Source organism: Daphnia magna, linkage group LG2 (genome assembly GCF_020631705.1).
Source record: "Daphnia magna isolate NIES linkage group LG2, ASM2063170v1.1, whole genome shotgun sequence".
NCBI classification, from domain to species: domain Eukaryota; kingdom Metazoa; phylum Arthropoda; class Branchiopoda; order Diplostraca; family Daphniidae; genus Daphnia; species Daphnia magna.
Genome location: NC_059183.1, coordinates 10,173,647 through 10,185,852, shown reverse-complemented (window position 1 = coordinate 10,185,852; position 12,206 = coordinate 10,173,647). Strand labels below are relative to the sequence as shown.

General features: G+C 35.1%; 1 long non-coding RNA gene and 1 pseudogene across 1 annotated transcript; both read left to right on the top strand.

Moving 5' to 3' along the window:
• Positions 1-1,274: 1,274 nt before the first annotated feature.
• On the top strand, positions 1,275-2,826 carry LOC123466454. The gene is made up of 3 exons (XR_006642781.1): positions 1,275-1,535; positions 1,594-1,808; positions 2,626-2,826. It is a non-coding gene; the product is annotated as an uncharacterized LOC123466454 (long non-coding RNA).
• A 3,899-nt stretch (positions 2,827-6,725) lies between these two features.
• On the top strand, positions 6,726-9,808 carry LOC123469894 (annotated as a pseudogene).
• The last annotated feature ends 2,398 nt before the right edge of the window (positions 9,809-12,206 follow it).

The following is a 12,206-nucleotide window of genomic DNA, read 5'->3' as shown; positions in this document are numbered from 1 at the left end:
CTCCTTCTGTAATCAGATTATTATATATAAATATATTGTTATGCAACTATAGTAATAAATTACCTTATATTCTTCCTTGCATTCATTAGATTCATTTAATTCATTTTCTAACTTAATTATTTTATCTACAAGTGTAGTTTTTAATTCAGTCATTAATTGTTTTTTTTGGACCGATGTCATTCTGAATTTTTAAATGTATTATTACTTTACTTTTCTTGGCCTGCGCCAGACGAATCTCAACATAGGCTGGTCTTTTGGGTTCACGCTGATCCTGTGGTACATTCCTTCGATATCCGCCGATATGGAATATTTGAATTGGCGGCTCCGCAATAAAACGCAGACGAGATTTGATAGTAAAACGGGGCCACGCAAAAGAAAATCGTTTAAACAGACTTTTTTTTAACTTGGCAGAACAGTCGAACACGACTCTGATTTTTTGGGGTTTGTTTGGGTTGATAATGAAATGATGTGGTAGGTACCACACCCTTCCCACTGGCTTGTCTAGTTTGTCGTAGTTCACTCAAAAAGCGTAGCCGTTCTCGAGGTGGGCCTCAATGATCTTTCGATATTTCTCTTCTATGGGAGAATTTTCTTTCAGCATTAGGCGGCACTCGATGGCAAGAAAGCGCAAGACAGCGTGCGCTCTGTTATTCGGGATGGATGGAGCGGCATTTTAAAAGGCAAGTCTACTTGCCAACCACACGCAATATGAACAGCGGAGGTTTCTAAAATTTTCAGAACTCGAGCGTCATCTTTTGAAATTACCTTCGGGGCTCGCAAGTCAGTTCCTAACGATTCTTTGGTGTAGAATTTTTCTATAATTTTAATCAAGGGTATGTCTTCGGAAATGTAATTTACTTGCACTCTGCTCTTTCTACTTGGCCCGTGGATAAGGTTCGCTGGTATTTTCCCTATTACTGTCCATTCGAACGACGTTCGAATGGCGCAAGGAGCGCATTCATTGTCGGGGGGTGAGCGAATTCTTATATTCGATGCGCCTTAATTATGTCCATTCCCATCAATAATTCAACTTTCTCTGAGTCGGTGGGTGGTAGGTCTAGGTTTTGTAGATGTGGCCAGTTGGCCTTTAACGTTGGCTAATGAAGGTTACGAAAGGAGAGCTGGATATCTGGCACTGTGAACGCGTTGTTAATGCTGACGAATATAACATTATTTTCGGATACGACAGAAAAGCTGACGAGAGACGAGTTCATCAGTACGGACTGATGAAAGGAACCGAATCTAATTTGGAACGAATTGTCCTTTAGTCTAAGGGCGCATTTTGGCGTCAACGTTTAGTTGAACCTTTTCAGTTCAACAATTCTGAGGAGTTAACGCTAAAATGGAATTCAACGTTGATGGTTAACTGTCCAGCTTAACCACTGTGTGGACGGTAAAATGACAGTTGTTGTCAAATTATTTCCGCTAGGTGGCTGTCAAATATTTCCACTGGTTATTTTTCTCAAAAGCCATTGTTCTGAAAGTGACAGTAAATACAATTTTTTAAAACTCTCTAAACTCTACTAAAACTATTTGTAAGTCTCATATAATTTTTTGAAATAACTAAATATTAATTCAATTATCTACGTATAGGCAAAATGGCAGATAAAAGAACACTTTGTCTTTTTCTGTCACAATATGTTTTTGATGGCATTCAATCATCCAGTGAGGAAAGTGATTCTGATTCAGAGGATACAGAATTGCTTACTGTTATCGGATCCACCGAAATGGAGCGTCATCCTCGTCAAGTTGGATACCTGAACGTGGTATCTGTATACTCTGATGCAGATTTTTTCAAACACTTCAGGGTAACGAGAACAACATTCCAGTATTTGTTGGCTTATTTACAAGACAACAACTTCCGCTGTGATATTATATTTCATGGGGGATGTGAACCCATGTCTCTCTATGAAATATTGTATATTAATCTACAGTACCTAGGAAATCAAGGTTCCCTTAGGCTGCTTGCTGATAAGTTCAATAGAACGGACTCCTCAGTTTGCAACGTAGTTTCCCAATTTTGCAATTTCATGTTTCAAAAGCAGCGGGACTTTATCAAGTGGCCAAACAGAGAAGGAATCCCTGCTGTGTCTAGGGCTTTTCGCAGGAAGTGTAACTTTCCTGGAGCAGTATCTGCTCTTGATGGTTGCCACATACCCTTTCATCCTAAAGCTCCAAATCAGGTACCATATCGAAACTACAAAAAATTTTGTAGTTTCAATCTTATGGCTGCTGCCTTACCCGATCGGTCGTTTTCATATGTGTTTTGTGGGTTCCCGGGCAGTGTACATGATTCCACTGTATTCCAAAGCAGTTCCTTATTCCATCAGCTAGATACCGAATGCCACCAGTTTTTTAATCAAAATTCATACCATATCGTTGCTGATTCCGCTTTTCCCTTAAAACAATGGCTTATTACTCCATTTAAAAAACTGAATGGGCGGCTACCTAGGAGCCAAAGGATTTTCAATAAGAAATTGTCTTCAACCAGAATGGTTATTGAACTTGCATTTGGGGATATAAAAAATAGATTTAAACGATGTCTAGATATCAACACTAGCATTGAAAAAGGTGTTGATATCGTCGTGACTTGCTGTATATTGCATAATGTTTGTATACAACAAGGAGATCTTTTCTACGGTGGAAAGCTGGACGAGGAATATCTAAATTGCAACGTGAACAACCAACCGTATGCTGTAGGTGTGATAGATCGCTTGGCTGAAAGAAAACGGCAACAAATCTGTGACTCCCTACAATGAAGACAAAAATAAAAATTTGTTATCAATCCATAAACTGAAATAAAGTACGCATTGTTCTTCATTGTAATATTTTTATTACTTTTTCATTTTATTACAACATTTTGGTAAATTGTAGTGGCAGCTTCCGGTTTATGATTCAAAAGTAATCCTGTATCCATTTGGTACGTTTAATACGTCGTTATTTCGATTCTTGGTTCAATATTTGATTCTTGTTTCTTAGATATAAAGCATATTCACTTTTTGAAGAAAAAAAAAATAGGACACTAGCAAGCACTGTATGCCATCACGCCAAAACAAGGCGTCCTATTTCCGTGAAAAGATAAATTTGCCATAATTAGGGAATAAAATAAATCATACACTGATTTTACTACTTATGATGATGAAGAACTACATTCATCAGACGAAGAACTTGATTTTGAATCAGAATGCGATCGCTTTCTTTTTGACTCAAAGTTTTCGTTGTTGGAAGAAAATGTCTTCTTGTTTCCGCATTTCTTCTTTTTCTTTTTCTTTTTTTTGGAAGACGGGACCAAACTTTTCATTACGTCGATTAATTGTTGCGTCTTTTCCATTCTTTCGTCATGTCGTTTTTGTTTGTCTTTTTTTTCTTCTAAAAGACGACAGGATCTTTCGTCACGCATCTCACGGAAAACTTCCAAAACCTTGTCGGTTTTGGAAGCTTTGCTGGGTCTCTTCCTTTTTGTTTGAGTTGATCCGCTTGCTTCGTCGAGGCTATCCAAAAATATGTCATCATCCGATATGTAAGACAACATACCGGAGTTGTTTTTTTCAGTGCATGATATACCTACAGGAATAGTAATACATAAAGAGAAAAATAAATAATAAAAACAGTGAGAGTCTGGAAAATGATTAATATTGATATGATATATGACTTATAAAAGGGGGGGGGGTGATCGAGAGAAGAATTCTTAATACCTAGGGGTTTAGGTTCCTCCTGTAAAGCAACTCCACAAAGTGACGAATTATTTGAATCATTAGCCGTCTTGTTAATTTCACCTTCTGTAACAAGAATAATATTAAGATCAAATTTTGTTACAAAAACTTATATGGCACAACAGTACCCCGATCTTCACCGATCGGGGAAATTTGCGATCGAGGCCAAAACCGAGGAGCATGTTAAAATACCGGTATTTTTCTGTTGTTTTTTCACCAATTCGAGACACTGGTTGTTTATTTGATCGTTAATCAAATTTATTAAAAAGAAGCCGTGTAAACTGAAAATGGATAAAAATCTGTGTAGGTTAGTGGTTCAAGATCTTAGACGGGAAAATTTCAGAAAAAAGTATTTAAAAAAACCATCATCTTCTTAAACCAAAAGAGCGTTAAAAAAAGCGATCCACTAGATCAAAGAGTTGCTAAAAAGTCCAAAAAAGGTAAAATTTTTATAATAAGCATAATTGATAATAAAAAAATGCTCTATTTAAAAAACTGATTATAGGAACTAGTGTCACCAAATTATTAACTCAATTTATAATATTTTATGATGTAAAACCGATGACAAATGATGGTTGTACTGGAACAGTTATATTATTATTACGTGTACACATACTAGGAGGAAAGCTTTAAAGTTCATGATTGATTTCTGGATATCTACTCAAATTATTCTTCGTTGACTCTAGAACCCTCTCCGTTACTGGAAACTCATTTGAAGGATGTAGAAGACCAACGACTGCTGCGTTGCCGCGATGGCAACAAATGTAAAAAAAGATGTCGAACAGCCCTATTGGCGGGGTAGTGGGTTTTTTGTTGGTTTTTCTTTGAGGGGGGGTAGACGGGGTGATGGTCACGAAAGGGCAGGGTTCTTGAGAAAGCAGCTTTCGATTTCGTACCCAAGATGAAACTGGGCTTGGGTCTGCTTCCTGTCGGCATTTAAATGTCCTTATAACTGGAAATTAAAAAACTGGAGAAATTTATCACTTTCTGCATCATTTTCAAAAAAAGTTATGGGCACTGGGGTATTTAAACTTTTGCTATGACGTCATCTACAATTAATCCGTATTTTCAAAAGATGTTGTAAAATTATCTGAGGGACATCCGAATCCCCATAATTATGATAGGATTACCAAGGAAATGACGGGCTTTCTCTCGGTTCTTCATGGCAGGACTCGTGTTTGGGATTGTCAGGTAAACTCAGTTTAATTGTAATTTATCTCTTTTAGCAATATTAAGTTGTTTTCCATTTTATAGGTTCTTCATAACGGAAGGTGGAAAACTGGAGCTGCTGCTTTTTTAGAGGATGAACAGAAACAGGTATTTTCAAAATTGTCGAGATATGGTTCCGTAACCAAACATATGAGCCCAGAATGTAAATATTTATCACAAAATTAAAAAAAAAAATAAATGTAAGAAAGTCCTTAAATTAATTTTTATCTTTTGTTCAAAGCTCGCCGAGATCACATAACCGAGGCAATATTTTACAACAACGAGGAAAAAGAGGAGGGTATGGTAAACTCGCTTGTAAAACGTCTTGTAAAAGTAATCTATTTTTTTTAACTGATTAATGTAAACCCTCATGCCGGTTATTAAGGAATTATTGTCTTTCAAGCAACCAAAAAAGAGACAGAGTATGCTAAGAAATTGCATGACTCATTAGTTCTGAGTGGTTTGGAAGAAAAAGATCTCCCCTCCATCTTGAGACGTTTGCAACAATTGGTCATCGATAAGAAAAGCACATCTAAAACGTAATAACGTAATAAATGAAAACGAACAACTCCCCTGTTTACACACGATAATTCTACCCAATTCACAGCCAATCAAAACCCGGCTGGAACCCCTGGGAAACAATAAACAGTTTGGGGGGATCTATGCGCACCTCTTCAGCCATGTCTGGCTGAACAATGCGACATATAGGGGAGACCGTTCCCATATTGGACACTGTCCCAAGTTAAACAGTGTCCTAAAAAATAGATGAAATCGTGATAAAAAAAATTTTCTTATTAAATTATGATTCTATTCACTTTCCGCACTTGGTGCAGAAATTTGAAACACTTATTTCAATTACATTTCTGGTAGTGAATGAAATAAGAATCTGTGTGAAAAATTCGAAATTTTTTTCTCATTTTTTGCTACATTTATTCATATATTTTACTGCACTATTTACGTTTAGTTATTTTAAGTAACTAGCTGACTTATTCAAGGAAGTAGTCTGAAAAGAAAAAAAAATTATTCCTTCTAGTTTATTAGGTTTAAAAATTTTCCCAAATCTCTTTTTTTGGGGTCATATTGGACAAAAACCAGGGGTAAGATTAGACAATTAGTGGGAGTGTTTTGGGATGGGCCAAATCAACTCGCTGAAAGACTAACCAGAGTTATAGATGAAATATATTTGATGGTGGACGTTCCTCATTTACTTAAAGTAGCAAGAAATAACAAGGAAACCCATCGTTGTGTTCAGGTATTTCTAATTTATAATAGTTTAATATCTTTTAACTAACAGTATTGCCCATCCAGTTTCAGGGACACCTAGTTAATTACAAACACTATGAAGAACTGTTTGCTTTAGCTAAAACAAAACAAATAACACTAGGATACCATCTTTCAGAATCTCACATTCATCCTAACAATTTTCAAAAAATGAATGTTCGGTTGAGCGCCCAATTATTCTCCAATAAAACAGCAATGGCTTTCAATGTGCTTCGAAATTACAAAGAAGACACAGAAGTTGGAAGACTTATCAAATCAAAATTTAAAGGTGTGTGTTTAATTTTAAACTTTTAAAATTAAGTGTAATGATCAGCAAAATTATATTGTGTTTTCTATAGATACAGAGAAAATTGAACGCCTCACCAAAGTTATGAACGACGTTTTTTATATACTAAACTTACGCTTCTGTAAAGTAGGGATCGCCAAGGATACATTTCCCCCCAAAAAAGAAAACTTAATCAAATGCTTCAAGTACTGTCTGAAACAGGACATGTATATGAAGAAAATGGAAGAAACATTCCAATGTTCGTATCACAAACAAGTCTTCATGCATGGCGTCTTTCGATTAGAAGCGCAATTAATTTGATTGAAGAGCAATTCGACGCAGGGTTAAAAGGTGTATTAACCTGAAAATTTAATCAGGATTCGCTAGAGAGGTTAATTTGTTTACGTTATTCAATTGAAACAATCATTATGTAATTTATGATTTTCAGACTTTTCGGTATTGTTCGTTCGGTAGACAGTAACCCAACGTAACATCTTTTCTTCAAATAATCCATTACATTTCTCTTCAAGCACGACTCAGTTACCTAGTAAAGCAAGTAAAAGGAAGTAACATCGATGATAAGGAGCCAATTGAGCTGCTAGTTACAATGTCTAAGTGTCTACAGGAACACGCCAAAAAGAGTGATATTACCGCTAAGGAGTATAAAGAAGCTATTAAAGATAAGTTACTCGACGAATTAACCATACATTATGTTGATGATGTCTCAGAAGAAGGTACACGTGATTTCAATTTAAACGTTATGGTATATGACCTTTGTGGTTACATAGTAAAGACAAGAAAACATTTAACTGCTTGTGAAGCTTGTAAGAATTTGGTGCGTTGCACTGAACTTGATTTACCCAAAGATTTTACAGCTGACCAATATACAGCAATGAGAAATCATGGTTATCCAGTTTACGTTACAGTACCTTTTTGAAACCATTAGGATTGTTGAACTAGTAATTCAGTCACATTTCGAAAATCTCAATCACATTTACATGCAATATTCATTTGAAGTTTGTTGTGACAAAATTTCAGAGTCGCATACTATTCCACTCTTCTGTGAAGAACACAGAGACTACAATCTGAAATATCTAGTCATGGAATACGTCAAAGTTCGTTTTCACTTAGAGAGTAAGCGACTAAGAAAGTTGTTGGTGTTACCGTCGAAAACTAAAGTACAAACTAACTTTAAAATAGCCAAGAATTCTTAATGAAAGGAAAGTTGGTTTGATATTAAAACAGTCCGTATCATATCTGGAAATGTATTAAAATACAATACAAATTAACAGAAATAAAAAACTTTTCTATTGCCTTACAGTTATTTTGCAATATTTTGATGTTGGCTTACAAATTGTATTGTTTACTTTGTATTCTTTCTGACTTTTCCTAGTGAATTACATATCACAGTAAAACAACGTTGACGATTTTCAAATTTTTACAATTTTGCAGCGTTGCTTTTTTTTATTGTAAAAATTTCAAAATGTCTGACGGAGTGGGATTAATCCCTTAGGGAGAACATCTGCACAATACCTTTTTTTCAAAATAGAGATGGCCCATTTGGTTTTCCAAATAGGCATAGGTCCTGGGGAAACTAATTGGTCAAGACCAAATTGCACCATCATTTTCTGTTCTGTTTTTTCTTGGAAAAACTTTGTTGTTTTAGTGCTACGAACAATCCAATTTGAAATGGCTGAAGATCCGGAATTTCGAAGTAGAGGAGATCGTCGATCGAGGGTAAGTTTTTTTTAATTTAAATTTCACGAGGCATAAATGACGGGCGGCTTGGCGTTTACACACACACACACATCAGAGGGTCGATGATGAATTGCCATTCAATGAAGAATTTTTTTATTCCCTTCTTCAAGAGGGAAGAGAAACAGAGAAGAAAAAACACAAGTTGCGTGATTTATTGAACTCCCTCCCTCAGGGAATTTTTTTGAAAATATAAAATCATTATTGTTTTTTATTTTTATTTAAGAAAAAAAAAACATTTTTCTGCCCAAGAGCAGAGTGTCCTCTCTCGTGCGGTTTATGTCCCAGCTGCTTTCTATTTCACGTTTCTGTTTTTTTCTTAATAAAGCGTGTCGTGGTGATCACTCGGGAGTGGTATTCCCGTTCGTGTCTGTACACGAAATAGTATTTTCTTTTCCTTTTTTTAACAGCGAGAGTCCAAAAATGCTAGGAGAGTCTTTTCCAATTTATTTTTCATTTTCTTCTTCGCTTTTTTTTCCTGCTTCGCTCTCGGTGGTGGCCGCCGAATTGGGGTGTTAATTTTTAATCAAAAAAAATTTAATTTTTTACTTATACATTAAATTATTATTAGTTTTTTTAATAGGTATTTTATATTCTTTTGTTTTTGTAATATTTCAGCTTGTACCGCAATGAAGAAGGATTACTCCGTGTCTAGTATTTAATAAAATTTAAAGGTTATCCAGACACCGATAATCAATGGATTCCTGCAAAATTTACAAACTGCAGGACTCTTAATAGAGAATTCAATAAAAAGTAAGGTTTTATCGTGTATTACAAAAATTTCTGAATTATTTTTTTTTCTAAAATTTTATACATTTTTTGGAGGAAGATCATGAATAATGTACTAACACCACCCCAATCAAATTCGGATGAAATTGTAGAATTGTTTGAGGATGTTGGTGGTGGTGGTGGTGTGGCTTTGAGGATGTTGGTGGTGGTGTGGCTGATAGAAGGGAAGGCTTGGGTGTGGATGGTGGTGAGAATGGGGGAGTGGATGAATTTCGTGTGGATGGTGGTGTGTTTGTGGGAATGGGTTGCTTGGGAGAGGATGTTGGTGTTGGCGGGGATGGCGGAAAGATGTATGAAGAAGAAGAAGAGCAACATATATCATTCCATGATGTAACACCAAAGAAAAAGAAAACAACAACAACAAAAAAGAATTAGAATGGAGGATAGGAGGAGAAAATATTCAAAATGTTTTAAAGTGAGTATCAAAATATATTTAAAATAATTTTTTATAATTAATTATTTTTTTTCGTTTAGTGTCACTTGAAGGGGCATTTCTCTAAGGAATGCCCAAAGCGACTTGTACAAATATTTTTCCGTGATTGCCAATAACTTGATAATAAACTCATGCAGTTACATGATGCAGCTGATTTTGTATACCCACTGATTTGCTCTGCTTTTCCTATTCTACTTATCACATGAAATCAACAACATGTCTAATGGATTTTCAATCCGAATGTGTTCACATGAATTTTCATAGACTTATTCAAAGGAGGAAAGTATTAGTTTCGACAATTTGTATTCAATCGAGAAACAGGGTCGACTAGAAGTGTCTGTCAAATACAAATCAACGATCTAAGTTTAATGACATTCACTTTTGACACAACTTTTGGCACACACATGTAAATGAGGGGGCATTTCTTTCATTCTTTTACGCTCGCTGGAATGGCGTCCCCCAGGCATCAAAGCCGGGTTAGATTGCTCATTTTAATGGACGGCTTCTTTGACGCTTCTTGACGTTTACATATCATATTATCAGTTCGTGTGCTAGAAATGTAAATCCACTAGGGCTCCTTTTCATTCCCGATTTTTTGGGACTAAAATCGAAATGACGTTGCAATTTGGGAATTCCGTATTTACTTGAGGTACAGCGTTTCACGATAGAAATAAAACAATCAAGAAAACGAGGAAGAAATGGGGTTTAGTCGGTATAGTACAGAAATTTATATACATTTATAAGGCTGGAACAATACAACTGAAATGAAGAAGTAAAGGAAAAAATTTTCCTAATTATAAATAAAGAGATAAAAATTAAAAAATTAGATGCCTTAGTTTTCTCACATCTCCCGGGTGTGTGAAGCATCTAATCAGTAGGGAAATGGAAAAATCACGAAAGTTTTTTTACTCCGCAGAGGCAGCGCCAGCCTGCGGCATCGACGAGAATGGTTTTTGAGCATCCTCTCAGAAGGTTTAGGCCGATCTTAGTCTTTCTATTCTTGGTAGTGTTGGCGACTATCTAAATTTTTTAACGATATATCGATATTTTTAGATAAATGTTAGATAGTCGATATTTTTAGATATATCGTTGTATCGATACTTTCCAAGTAGTTTTTCCGATACTCAATAGATGGCTTATTGTCAAATACAAAAAATTAAGAATAGATCCATACCCATCGCTGGTTTTCAACTCTGAACCTTTGCCATTCGATTGCTGTCTTCATCCACAGAGCTACTGAGAAGATAAATAAGTGCGCCATGCAAAGAACAATTATTTTGTTACCGAATATCGATATAAATTGCACAATACAAATCTGAACTGTTCATCGTCTGCTTTTCTTAAGGCTAAACAGTTTACAAAGCTAGTTTTATCTATATTTTTATCGAATTTTATATCCAATTTTTTTATTTTTCATGCTAAACGAAAAAATTAATACGATTTCTAATTGCTAAATAGTCCAAACGCAAAGAACACGAAAAATAAATGAAATAAAAGATGTGGATGGAGTGAGATTTGATCTTCGATACTTTGAATCCCAAATACTGTATGATACCACAGAGCTTTAGTGGCCTGCAATATTATTCAGTTTATGCTATAGTTAAAGTAAACTATATGAACGACAATCGATATAATTTTCCAAATAGAAAATCAAATAGAAAATAGTAAAAGTCAAACCTTCAAATTATCAACGATTACGACTGTCAAATCACCATTTTCCCAGACTAAGGTGCAATAAAAAAAGTTATGTTGTTTATTAGGATCGAACACGGATCCTTGTTGTCATGAGCATCGTCTTATACCACTATGCCGTTCAAGTTCGTAAATATTGCGTAAATTAAAAAGAATTGACTGTTGTTGGTTAGTATCGATACAAAATGCAGACGAAAATCTAAAATTATCGTCGTCTATAACACTATATTTGGCTGGATAGTAAATTTGTTTACTATTGATATCAGGGTTGCAACAGCAATGACTAATTCTTTTTAAATTAAATTAATTTCTAATTCAAATTACAATAAGAAACATTAGAATTCAAAAAATATAGGTCTGTTATGCAACCGATTTATAAAATCCCATCAAAAATCATTTGAGCAAGCTTTTCCCAACAATAAAAACGCTGAAAAAGTTTCTTCGATTAGGTATGAACCCACTGCCTCAGTATCACTAGCCTTGTTTTATACCACTGCGCCAGCAGTTTATAAACAACATTCAGCATAAAAAAGATTAATTGCTGTTGGGTAGTATCGATACAAATTGTAAACAAAAATCTAATCTTTCCGTCGTCTGCTAGCTTTCAAATGCGTTTAAAATGTATTTTCAAGAGCCAATCATCAAGAAAAAATTTACAGTCGTTTCTGGATTAGAACTCCGAACTTTATGATCACGGATCAAGTCGTTAACCTTAGCGCTACTACAAATTAGATTATTACAAAGTCTCGCCGCCATAAAGTTCTTGTTGACGACTATCGATGCAAATTAGAAAAACTGCAATTTTTTGGTTTTACTGTTTGAGGCTTGTTAGTAGTACCGTGGTTACCACAACTCACAATCCCTTTTGCATACAATTTTTAAATATTATGTTAACCGTGTTTTTTATATTGACACAATCATGTACGCAGTATATTTTTTGGCCAGTAGATGGGGATAATTATATACTTTATCGATAATCGTATCGTTATCTAAAAGTGGGCGTAGATCATTTGTATCTAACCAAATTAGATAATCGCCAACACTAGATAATCGCCAACACTACTGATGA